Genomic DNA, 12,374 nt, shown 5'->3' on the forward strand with positions numbered 1-12,374 from the left:
GGCAGTGTGACGTGTAGCCTCTATGTCTTGCAGTGAAAAGTGGGAGCAAATATCCGCCATCGCAGCGCGGGATAGTGGTTTGCGGTCAGGGGAGGGGGATGTGCTGTCTCTGCCGGGGTTCATCAGTAAGTTAAAGTCGCCCCCCATCGCCAGTAGGTCAATGTCTGCGTGTAGTAGAGACAGGTGTAGCTCCTCAAGGCAGGCCGGGGAATCGACATTAGGACCATAAACCCCTACAATGGAGATCTTATAACCAAACAGCAGCCCATGCAGAATCACATATCGTCCCTCCCCATCAACTTGCTACCAGTCAAGACAAAGGGTATTCGCTTGTGTATCAAAACTGCCACCCCACGAGCATATCTACTGAAGCTTGAAAACACTCTGTGGGCGCCCCAACTCCGCGCAAAGGAAGGTGTGTCTGAATGAACCATGTGCGTCTCCTGTAAAATAAGACTATCAACTTTGTGTCTCACTGCATATTGTAAAACCTGCTTCCGTTTCCGGGTGGAATTCAAGCCTCGGACATTCCATGTCATCAATGTTAGACTAGAAGGGCCTATCCGGGCCATAGAGTCAAATCTAGAATCGTGGGCAAGAAGTGGTCATCGAACAAACCAGTGCCATGTGTCTCGCAATCAAAGTCCAAAAAAAGGAAAAAACATAAAAAATACAAACACCCCCGCCCCCACCCACCACCCAGCCTCCCAGCACCCCGTGAGAGGCAGAACCCCCCTAGTTGCAAATCAGCAAAGCAGAACAACAAGTGCCATGTAGGAAAAGCATACGAAAATGGCTGCAAAATGCAATCTAGGAAACCCAAGAAGAAGAAACAAAACATATCAGCCCGCGCTTGGGGGGGAGGCAATGCTAGCCCCCGAGCGGGCAGTCCTACGGAACGATGAGAATGTCATAAACGGATAGGGATGAAAGGATTGTTAGCCACCCCTGCAAGAAGAAGAATGAACCAAAACTAGAGCGGAATGGACATTCAGCCCTGTCCAGCGTCAGTGAACAAGTCAGCGCTGGCCTGCGTGTCTGGCTGCAGGGGAGAGGTGGGTCTGGAGCCAGGGGCCGATCCAGGCCCTTTTTTGTACGTGTGGCAGAAGTCCTGAACCTCAGCTGGAGAGTCAAAAATGCGATACCGGCCATTAATGTCCACCTTCAGCTGGGCTGGGTAGAGCATACTGTATTTCAGGCCCAGGTTACGAAGAGCCGCTTTGACGCTGGTGTATTTCCTCCGAGCCTCCTGCACCATGACAGTATAGTCCGGAAAGAAGGACAACTTGCTCCCCTGCCATCTCACCTCACCCATCTCTCGTGCCGCCCGAAGCGCGGCATCACGGTCCCGAAAGTTCATAATTCTGGCAATGATGGGTCGGGGTAGCTGTCCCGAACGTGGTTTGGGCCCCAAGGACCTGTGAGCTCTTTCCACAACAAAACCAGCTGTGAAAGTGTCTTTACCAAACAGTTCAATGAGGAGATTCTCCACGAAGGTGTCGAACCGGCCAGTGGCTGTAGTGTCCGCCATGCCAAGGATTCTGATGTTGTTTCGCCGGCTACACGCTTCCAAATCCTCGTTCTTGATGGCGACATCTTTAAGAATCTTCTCCACCCTCTCAAGTCGCTTTAGGGCTTTGGAGGACCCGTCTTCCAGGTCAGATATTCTAGACTCCGCCAGGTCCAGTCGCCGATCGTGGGCTTGCACAGTTGAGTTGATGGCAGATAGTTTTTGTTCCAGACTGTCGAACCTGGTATCAAGGGCTTTGAAGCTCGCACGCATCTCCCCCATCATGGTGGCCATCATGGACGTCGCCTCGCCAGTGTCCTGCGTCACTGGAGCTCCCGCAGCAGCTCCCGGAGGGGGGTCGGCAGCAGGGAGAGTCTTGTCGAAGTTAAGGGTCCTCTGGGCTGGATCCTTTTTCCCCATCGTGGAGGACGCGTGGCGGGCCGCAGTCTCTGCGACAGAGGCGGTGAGCAGGGATCAATGGTAAAGCAGGCCGACCTGTAGACCACCAAAGACCGGCCACGTGGGTAGGGCAGCAGGCAAGTGTTCAGGCCGCAGCCTAAGTAGCAGAAATGGGGGCGACCAGACAGCGCAAGATGGCGCCACGGAGTGCAGGAGGAAGCCACCCAAACCGTGGCGTAGCCAGCAGAAGCCTCGTGGTAGCGATGTAAGGTGGCGCGCTGTTCGGACACACGGCGGGGCCGCTGTTTGTTACAAGGGAGTGCTCCCAGGCCGCCTAGCAGGCTCGCACACCGCCCCTCCCCCGTCCCCAGAACGTGCCCGCAGCATGTCCCCCCAGTTCCGCACGAGTCCGAAATCCAGTCCCCGGCTCCTGCTCCCTAACGGGCCCAAGGCCGCAGCCACACCCGAGAGCCTGGAAAACCAGGGAAAAGACGGGACCGAGCGGCTAGGGGGAATCAGTGCGCGAGGCCGCCAGGGGTAGGAGCCTAAAGGAGTGGAGCCGCGGCCGCAGCCTGCCGAGTCGCACTCACCCGGCGCTCCAGCGCAGCAGGAAAGATGGCGCCGAGGTCCGGAGGCCTCAGATCCCCTCTGCCGTGGTCGTTGCGGCCAGCCGCTCCCGCGGCTCAGCAACTTCTCGCTGGCTGCCCCGGACCATCAGTAGGCTGGACACGGCATTTAGTGTCGGCAGGGACGCGGTTCACATTCCATTTTTGTCCGAAGTGGGCGCCCGCCCGGAGGAGCTTCACAGCGGAGCGGCCATTACGGTTGCCGCCGCGGCCACGCCCCCCCCAATTTAGGATTCTTAGTCCCTTCTTTAGGACCCGATTCACAAAGGTAAGTTTGCATGTACATATCTACTCTGGGAACAAACCATTACAATGCAGCCTTTACAAAGCAGCGGTTACCACGCATTGCCATTACAATGCAGCCATTACCACGCACTACCATTACCACGCATAACCTTTACCACGCAGAATTTTATAACGCATATGCCGTTACTACGCATGCATTTACAATGAATTTCGTTGTAAAGGCATGATTGGTAAAGGCATATGCGTTTTAAGTGTAAGTATTAGGTAACTTTTAAATGCATATATACATATATATCCATACTAATATAATAAAGAGAGAGTCCAAACCTTTGAGGCGGGTAATCTCAGGAACCACAGCACCAATCACAACACCCAATACAGCGTTGGAAAGGGCAGTTGCAGCAGAAGGACATAGGCTATGCAGACGCCCACCACATACATTTAAAAGGTAAAAGAACCGTGCCAGCAAAGTAGTCCCTTGTGGGCGTGTCTGCGTTGTGCCGTGGGCGTGTGCTGGGGGCGTGACTAACGCTGGGGGCGTGTGGTACGTTCCGCCTTTCATACCATGTCTCATATCGTGTGCTAATCCCACCCTGCTCCCTTTAAATACCCCGGCACCCCATAATCATAACCCACCCTTACTCCTTAAAATACCCCAACACCCTTAAACACGAACCCATCTTTACCCTATAAATATACCCTGTACCCCAAAACCCAAACCTAACCCTAAAAATACCCCTGTACCCCAAAACCCAAACCTTGCCCTGAACTCTATAAATACCCCTGTACCTCAGAACCCAAAACTACTCCTGAACCCTAAAAATACCCCTGTACCCAAAAACCCAAACCTAGCCCTGAACCCTAAAAATACCACTGTACCCCAAAACCCAAACCTACCCCTGAACCCTAAAAAACCCCTGTACCCCCGTACCCAAACCTAGCCCTGAACCCTAAAAATAACCACTGTGCCCCAAAACCCAAACCTACCCCTGAACCCTAAAAAACCCCTGTACCCCAGTACCCAAACCTAGCCCTGAACCCTAAAAATATTCCTGTACCCCAAAACCCAAACCTACCCCTGAACCCTAAAAATACTCCTGTACCCCAAAACCCAAACCTAGCCCTGAACCCTAAAAATAACCCTGTACCCCAAAACCCAAACCTAGCCCTGAACCCTAAAAATACCCCTATACCACAAAACCCAAACCTAGCCCTGAACCCTTAAAATACCCCTGTACCCCAAAACCCAAACCTACCCCTGAACCCTAAAAATACCCCTATAAGCCAAAACCCAAACCAAGCCCTGAACCCTAAAAATATCCCTGTACCCCAAAACCCATACCTATCCCTAAACCCTAAAACTACCCCTGTACCCCATAACCCAAAACTATAACTGAACCCTTAAAATACCCAAACACCCCAAAACATATACCTCAGTACCCCAGAACATATACCCCTACTTGACCTACTTGTAGGACACCCCCGCGCCGCACGGCCACCAGCTGCTGCGTGTGCCCCCGCCTGCCGACTCGGCCTGCCTCGTAGAGCCTTCCCGCCCTTGGGTCCGCCCTCAGGCCACGCCCCCCGCCTGCTGTTTTCTCCGCGTTCTGTACCTCTGCCTGCACTGTTCCTGCTGTATTGTTTTCTACTGTGACCTGTTACTTTTGTTTATTTTGTCCCCGTGCTGCCCCTGGTTTCCCCCCCATTGTGCTGCCAACCCCTGCACCCGCGCCCCGCTGCCGACTCCCGCCGCCGGGGAGTGTAGCCACGCCCCCTTCCTCCCCGCTCCCGCCTCCCAGCTGCCCCTCCCTCCCTGCACTTGGCCATAAATGGCGACCGTGCGGCACAGGTGAGTGTGACCTACTTGTAGGACACCCCCGCGCCGCACGGCCACCAGCGGCTGCGTGTGCCCCCGCCTGCCGACTCGGCCTGCCTCGTAGAGCCTTCCCGCCCTCGGGTCCGCCCTCAGGCCACGCCCCCCGCCTGCTGTTTTCTCCGCGTTCTGTACCTCTGCCTGCACTGTTCCTGCTGTATTGTTTTCTACTGTGACCTGTTACTTTTGTTTATTTTGTCCCCGTGCTGCCCCTGGTTTCCCCCCATTGTGCTGCCAACCCCTGCACCTGCGCCTCGCTGCCGACTCCCGCCGCCGGGGAGTGTAGCCACGCCCCCTTCCTCCCCACTCCCGCCTCCCAGCTGCCCCTCCCTCCCTGCACTTCGCCATAAATGGCGACCGTGCGCACGCGCAGCGGTAACGCGCAGCGGGCGCGCCGAATGTGCTCCGAAGGCGCGCCAAAGGTAAGCCCGTCTGCGCCCATCCGCGCCTGGACCGCGCCCAGTGCCAGGACCCCTGGCCCCCGCAGACCCCAGCCCACCCGCCGGACCTACGACGCCGCCACCCTCAACGCACTCAACACCGGCCGAATCCCGGGATGCTACCGAGCCACCCCGAGACAAACCCACGGACCCTTCAGCTGTCAAGCCTGCAAGTTCTCCTGCAACCGGACCTGCCCCGCACCAGCAACCGCCAAGCCGAACGCCAGCAGCAACCACCTCAAGTGCATCCTACTCAACACCCGCTCCATCCACAGACACACCATCGAACTCTGGAACCTCCTCGACACCATGGCTCCTGACGTCGCCTTCCTCACGGAAACCTGGATGAACGACTCCTCAGCACCCGACATCGCCATCGCCATCCCAGAGGGCTACAAGATCACCCGAAGAGACCGCGGCAACCAGACTGGAGGAGGCATCGCCATCATCTACAGGGACACCATCCGCATCACGACCAACACCAACGACACCCTGAAAACCACCGAACACCTGCACTTCCAGATCCACACGGACCCCAAAACCACCCTCAGAGGCACCCTCATCTACCGACCCCCGGGACCACGCACACAATTCAGCGAAGACATCGCCGACTTCATCTGCCCGCACGCCCTCCCCTCCGCTGACTACATCCTCTTGGGGGACATCAACTTCCATCTGGAGAACAACAACGACCGCAACACCACCACCCTGCTTGACAACCTCGCCAATCTCGGACTCAAGCAGCTAGTGACCACCCCCACCCACCTCGCCAGACACACACTCGACGCTGTCTTCTCATCCAGCAAGGACATCATCTTCAGCCACGCCACCGGACTCCACTGGACGGACCACAGCTGCGTGCACTTCACCTTCAGAAGATCCACGATCCACCACCACCAGCAACAGGTTGCTCGAAGAAACTGGAACAAGATCACAGCAGACCAGCTTGCCGCTTCCCTGAGCCAACACCCTCCCGCCAGCTCAGCGAACCCCAGCTAGGCCGCCGACAACCTCACGAAGTGGATCAGCAACTGCGCAGACGACCTCGCCCCACTGAGGACCCCGCCTAGCAGACCCGGCAGCAAGAAGGCCCCATGGTTCACCGACGAACTCAAGAGCTCCAAGAAGAACTGCCGAGCCCTCGAGAAAGCCTGGAGAAGGGAGACCGGACAACATGACCACCCTCAAGCTCGCCACCCGGAAGCACCATCAACTGATCCGCGCCACCAAGAAAACAGCATTCAAGGACCGGCTGGACAACAACGCACACAACAGCAAGGAACTCTTCAACATCGTGAAAGAGCTCTCCAACCCCAACGCCGGAAACAACGACATCATCTCGTCGCAAGACCTCTGCAACTCCCTCGCCTCCTACTTCCACAACAAGATCGCTGACATACACAACAGCTTCAGTCCACAAACAACGCTCCCCACGACCGCACCAACGACCCCCACCACCACCCTCAGAGCCTGGACCCAGATCAACACAGAAGACACCATCTGCACGATGAACTCTATCCACTCCGGATCTCCGACCGACCCCTGCCCCCACCACGTCTTCAACAAGGCCGATGCTGTCGTCGCACCCCACCTGCGGGACATCATCAACACCTCCTTCGACACGCCACCTTCCCTGAGAGCTGGAAGCACGCCGAACTCAGCGCTCTACTAAAGAAACCAACAGCGGACCTCACCGAACTCAAGAATTACCGCCCCATCTCGCTCCTCCCGTTCCCAGCCAAAGTCATCGAGAAGACTGTCAACAAGCAGCTGGCCGCCTTCCTCGAGACGAATGGATCCCTCGACCCCTCACAGTCTGGCTTCCGAGCCAACCACAGCACCGAGACCGCTGACATCCGAGCCCTGCTGGACAACGGTGAAACAGCGGCCCTCATCCTCCTAGACCTCTCCGCGGCGTTTGACACTGTTTGCCACCGCACCCTAGTGCAGCGCCTCAGCAACATCGGAATCCAGGAGAAGGCACTGGAGTGGATCATCTCCTTCCTCACTGGAAGGACACAGAGAGTCCGCCTACCACCGTTCAGATCTGCAGCCACGGAAGTCATCTGCGGCGTTCCTCAGGGCTCCTCGCTCAGCCCCACCCTCTTCAACATCTACATGAGCCCCCTTGCGGCCATCGCACGCCAGCACAACCTCAACATCATCTCCTACGCCGACGACACCCAGCTGATCCTCTCCCTGACCAACGACCCCGCCGCCGCCAGAACCAACCTCCACGAAGGGATGAAAGACGTAGCCGAGTGGATGATGACCAGCCGCCTGAAACTGAACTCAGACAAGACGGAAGTCCTCATCCTTGGCTCCTCGCCCTCTGCCTGGGACGACTCCTGGTGGCCCCCCGCCCTGGGCACCGCACCCAAACCGACAGACCAAGCACGCAACCTGGGCTTCATCCTGGACTCCTCCCTCTCCATGACCAGACAAGTCAATGCCATCTCCGCGTCCTGTTTCAACATCCTGCGCATGCTACGGAAGATCTTCCGGTGGATCCCCACCGAGACCAGGAAGACGGTCACCCAGGCCCTCGTCACCAGCCGACTAGACTACGGCAACGCCCTCTACGCCGGAACCACCGCCAAGCTCCAGAATAGACTCCAGCGGATCCAGAACGCCTCAGCCAGACTCATCCTCGACATCCCCCGACGCAGCCACATCTCCGGACACCTGAGAGACCTGCGCTGGCTCCCCGTCAACAAGAGAATCACCTTCCGTCTCCTCACCCACGCACACAAAGCCCTACACAACCAAGGCCCGAGCTACCTCAACAACCGCCTCAACTTCTACGCTCCCAAACGCCACCTCCGATCGACCAACCACGCCCTCGCCGCCGTCCCCCGCATCCGAAGAGCGACAACAGGAGGAAGGTCCTTCTCCTACCTGGCCGCCAAGACCTGGAACACCCTCCCTACCGACCTCCGCCTGACCCAAGACCACCTCTCCTTCAGGAAGAAGCTCAAGACCTGGCTGTTCGAGCAGTAGCGGCACCCCACCCCCTCCCCCAAGCGCCTTGAGACCCTCTGGGTAAGTAGCGCACTTTATAAATGCCTTGATTGATTGATTGACCTTTTCCAAACATAAAAAATAAACATGCTTTTACCATTCATGCATTTACACCGAATTTCGTTGTAAATGTATGCTTGGTAAAAGCATTTAAAATGTAATGCCATGTGTTATAATGGCATTGCGGAGTCATGGTACTTTCGTAATGAAAGTATGCGGAGTGATGGTATGCGGAAAGAAAGTTGCGGAATAATGGGTGTTTACCCTCCCCTGGTAAGTACATTGGTGGCACGGCGGCCCACATCTCCAGGCCACATCTCCAGCAACATACTTCATATTTTTTCACCACCCATTTGAAAAATGCATAGGTCTCTCTCATTGATGGCCAGCACCGACATACACTTTTAGACACACCTCCCGCCACAAGTTCTAGAATTGCGAACTTTAGAGCTGGGGAGCTACGTTAGAATCTCCACATCAGCTCAACATCCTGTGATTCCAGGCAAATCTCTTTGTCTCCCTGTGCCTACCACAAATGAATGTGTTCTTCTGTAATGTAAATTGTGCTCATGCCATGTTGTCGAGTTCGCACTATATAATATTGCAAGGAAAAATAAAGTAGGGAAACTCAAGTTCACAGACTACTGAACGCGGCGCACTCTTAAGTGCATCAGCAGTGCACTGTGAATCGGAGAGTTTTACAGGCCTGTCACAGATAAGAAATGCTATCTGAACGAAATCCTACAAAACAATATACTACTGGCCGGCAGCAATTCATACACAGACAACGTCGGGACGGGCTGCTAGTATATATATATATATATTTATATATATTAGGGAAATGCTTTTTTTAAAGGGTGGGTATTTTTAGGGTTTAGTGTGGCAAGGTTAATTATAGGGTATAGGGTGAGTATGGGTTTTTGGGTGGCATGAGAATTTTTAGGGTTTAGGGTGGGTGTTAGAAATGGGGGTCTCTAGTTGGCAGAGGTAGGTCCAAATAGGGACCCTTACATCTAGTCAGGGTAAGGGGTATACACTTCTAAAATAACCCCTGCTCACCCCCTTGGTAGCTTGGCGCGGGCAGGTAGGCTTATCTCAGAGGCAGTGTGTAAAGCATTTGTGAACACATACAGTAAGACAGTGAAAACACTACAGATGGTAACCACACCAGTTTAGAAAAATAAGTAACCTTTATCTAAACTAAAACAAGATCAAACAACAAAAATCCACAATATAGTAATAAAAATATGACTTTCAGATGGTAGAAATAGTTCAGTTCAAATAAAATTGCAGCTGCAACACTTTTCACACAAAGTGCATTGGATGCCTCATGCAAGCAAACAAAAACTGCAGCAGGGAAGGTGATGCGTTAATTCCTTACACTCAGGGAAGGTGATGCGTCGGTTCCTTGCTCCGGGGAGGTAATGTGTTGGTTCCTCACTGCTGCGCAGGGGAAGTAATGTGTTGGTTTGTTACCAGAGAGGAGGTGATGCGTCAGATTCATACTGCATGGGTAAGTGATGTTGCAGTGATCTCGGACTACGGAGATTGTTGCACTCGATGCAGCGTGCAGCAATTTCTCGAGCCGCAGCAGCTGCTGCAATGCTTTCTTCGGCGATGCGTAGGAAACAGGTACGGATGCATCAAGCTTCTCGGTGTGGCATTGATTTTCCAGCACCCAGTAGAAAACAGTCTCTAGAGTTCTAAAACATCAGCAGGCCCCTCTTTGCAGGTCAGAATTTCCAGTAAGGCAGTTCAGGGGAGCTGGTGGTGAAGTTTTTGTGTCCCTGAAACTTCAGAACAGGAGTCAAGCTCAGTTTCAAGCCCTTGGAGAACTTCTTCAAGCAGAGGACACAGCTAACAGCAAAGTCCTTTTCTCCTTTCATTGGCAGCAAGTAGCTACTGCAGGCCTACCCCAGACAGCAAACAGCACAGGGGCAGTATGCCTCTTCAGCCTTTCCAGCTCTTCTCCTTGGCAAAGGTCCCTCTTGATTCCCAGAAATGATCTAAAGTTCTGGGGGCTGGGACCCAATAATTATACCATAAAATACTTTGGTCTCTGATGGAAGAGAAGCCCTGTGCTTGGACAAAACCGGTTCTGTCCTCTCCGCTGCAGCTTTCGGGCAGGAGGTGGTGACAGCATTGTGGAAAGCACGACCAGGCCCATTCAGGTGAAAGGAAATATCCCCCCTACTCTAAATGCAGCCCAGGTCTATTCAGCCCAACTCTGACTCATCAGGCTCTCTGGAGCCACTGCTCCTCCCCAGCCCCTGTCATCCAAAAGCCAGACATGCAATACAGAAACCTAGCAGAGGCACACTGAATGGCTAAACAAGAAAAGACCTTCTTTCTAAAAGTGGTATTTTCAAACACAGAATATAAAAATCACCCTCACTAAAAGATGCTTTTTACAATCTGACTTCAGGCATACTAAACTTTGTTTTCCCTACCTTGTTCCCAGGGGTAGTTAGGTTTATAAGACGTTATAAACAAACTCCCCATTCTATCCTATTGGAACAGGTAGCCTTGCAATAGTGAAAAACGAAATTGGCAGTAAATCACTATCAGGGCATGCTACACTCACCAGGGCATGTCCTATCTTTCATGTACACTGTACCCTGCCCACAGGGGTACCTTGGACCTACCTTAGGGGTGACTAACATGTACGAAAGAGAAGGTTAGGGCCTGGCAAGCGGTACACTCGCTAAGTCGACATGGCATTACTAGACTGCACACAGGCCCTGCAATGGCAGTACATAGTTACATTTACAGGCTGCTTATGTTGGGTCGCACAATCTGTGCTGCAGCCCACTAGAAGCATTTGATTTACAGGCCCTGGGCATACACCGTGCACTGTCTAGGGACTGACTAGTAAATCAAATCAGCCAATCATGGAAACACCAATCCATAACAACAGTTTATGAGCACTTGCACTTTGGCACTGAATGGCAGTGACACAGTGCCCAAAGCATCTAGACCAGCAAAACAAAGTTCAACACACAGAAAAAACACAGGAGGCCAAAGGCAAAAATGCAGGGGAGACCCACGCCAATGGTGCCAGGTCTAACAGTGGGTATGAGTATTTGGGTGGCAAGGGTCATTTTAGGGTTTAGGGTGGGTATGGGTTTTTAGGGTTAAGGGAATTTTTAGTGTTTAGGGTGGTTATGTCTTTTTGGGTGGCATGGGAATTTTTAGGGTTTAGGGTGGGTATGAGTTTTTCGGTGGTAAGTTGACAGCTGTTGAAAAGGGCTGACTTCTTTGATGCACTGACAGAAGTAGTGGAGGAGATATAAGTGCAGACCATCTAAATGGAAGGCAGCATGAGCTCCTTTAAAGGAAGAATCAAGAGAAAATGATTACTGAATAATATCTTGTTTTTCAGAAAAGGTTGAATGTTAGGACCAGGCCAAACAATAACTTTGTCTTACAGGAAATGTTAGCCTCCTGGTCAGTGAATGTGCCGAATTCCCTGGTCCTCAGAGGAGATATAACCAGAACCCAAAAAACACTTCGGTGGTATGGACATTTAATGGGACCTCCCCCAGTTACTGTAAATCATAAAGCTGCAACCATGTGGCACCAGGAAAAGTTTTAGGTGATGGTAAGTACAGCACTGTGCTAGCTTCTAATGTGGAAATGTGAAAGCAACTGCATTACCAGGGTGTGATCTACCAGATATCACTCCAAAGAGACTTAAACCCTTAAAATGCTGCCACCTAAGCTTGAAGGGAACTAACCAGCCACGAACGTTAAGCTGTCATTTATGAATTCAAAGAGAACGAAGAGATCACAGGTCAGAAGAAGCTACTCTTTTGAGGTACACCAGCAGCATAAGTCAGCACAATGGCAGACACAATCTTTCAGTGGTTCATAACGACTGAGCATTGAAGGTTCAAGGATTCCAGAACTATATCTGTTTTCACAGAGATTTTTATGAAGGTAGAGGAAACATACTCAAAAAACTCTGGACCTTTTAGAGTTTTGGACAAGAACAGTTTTTAGAAAAGAGAGTATGTTTTCCAGGTTTTTGTGCGAAATATTTTTTAGGTTGAATCCTGTGATCAATAATTCAGATTTGCATTCAACAAATAGGGTCGATCCAAAGTTTAGAAAGAGTATAAAATGTTATTAGTGCAGAATTGAACGTAAACAGACGACACGTGTTTCTCCCTATATGGCGAATTGCGCCAGGGCTTTCTCAAGGCTGTAAAGATAAGAAGTGATGTGTTTAGTTGAATAATAATAATCAAGAAAAGAAA

The sequence above is a fragment of the Lissotriton vulgaris genome, chromosome 1_1, assembly GCF_964263255.1.
Source record: "Lissotriton vulgaris chromosome 1_1, aLisVul1.2, whole genome shotgun sequence".
NCBI lineage: Eukaryota > Metazoa > Chordata > Amphibia > Caudata > Salamandridae > Lissotriton > Lissotriton vulgaris.